The 880-nt window shown below is 47.4% G+C and overlaps 1 protein-coding gene across 1 annotated transcript in view; it reads right to left on the reverse strand.

The window, feature by feature from the left end:
* The window catches only part of LOC108249740 (tripartite motif-containing protein 16-like), a 139,996-nt gene that overhangs the window by 123,085 nt on the left and 16,031 nt on the right, over positions 1-880 (reverse strand). The gene's annotated exons all lie outside the window — the stretch shown is intronic.

The raw sequence follows: 880 nt of genomic DNA on the forward strand, positions 1-880 counted from the left end.
GGTCCACACGGGTCGGGTACCAGAATCGGACCGGTCCACACGGGTCGGGTACCAGAACCGGACCGGTCCACACGGGTCGGGTACCAGAATCGGACCGGTCCACACGGGTCGGGTACCAGAACCGGACCGGTCCAAACAGGTCAGATGACAGAAATTATTGTTTTCTAAAATAATTAAAAATAAAACGTTCTTTAAGTAGAATCTGTTTATTGTTGGGATGAAGCTGCATCATTGGGGTTATATTAAAACTGCTTAGTCAGCATTCAGATAAGAAGGTTTTACTGATGTTTGATTTGTTTATTTTTATTTTATTGTTGATCTTTGTTTGTTTTTTTCCAGGTTTATTTTTCTAATAATCCAAACTTTCTCTCCAACAGCTCAGTACTCCCCTTTCCCGCCGGACTTCGAGTTTCCAGAAATCGATGGCTCGGCTGTCGATGAGTCCTGCAGGATTTTTGTTTTGTCGGAGGACACCCCAACGACGTTCAGAATCGAACCAGAACCAGAACCAGAACCCACCGCCGCCCCCGTCACCAGGAAGGTAAGCAGGAACAGGACGGCTGTCTCCTTTAAAGACCCTGAAGCCAAACCTCACCTGGATGTTTGATAAATGTTTGTTTTTCTCTGAATGACGCTGAATTTACCAGAGAACCACAGGAAGTTCCTTCTCCCAATTCTGTACGCAACACATCTGTGTCCGGACAAACAAAACAACAACAATCTGCCTCATTTCACAGCCGGCGGTCACTACAACCCCAAAACCAACCGTCAGGTCGTCGCCACGGAAACCAGTAACCAAAGCACCAATCAGAACACGGCCAGCTGCAGGAGGACCAATCACAAACCGCCACATCAACGCTGACCTCAGCCGCCTTTACTA

This window comes from Kryptolebias marmoratus, linkage group LG7 (assembly GCF_001649575.2).
Source record: "Kryptolebias marmoratus isolate JLee-2015 linkage group LG7, ASM164957v2, whole genome shotgun sequence".
Classification (NCBI taxonomy): Eukaryota; Metazoa; Chordata; class Actinopteri; order Cyprinodontiformes; family Rivulidae; genus Kryptolebias; species Kryptolebias marmoratus.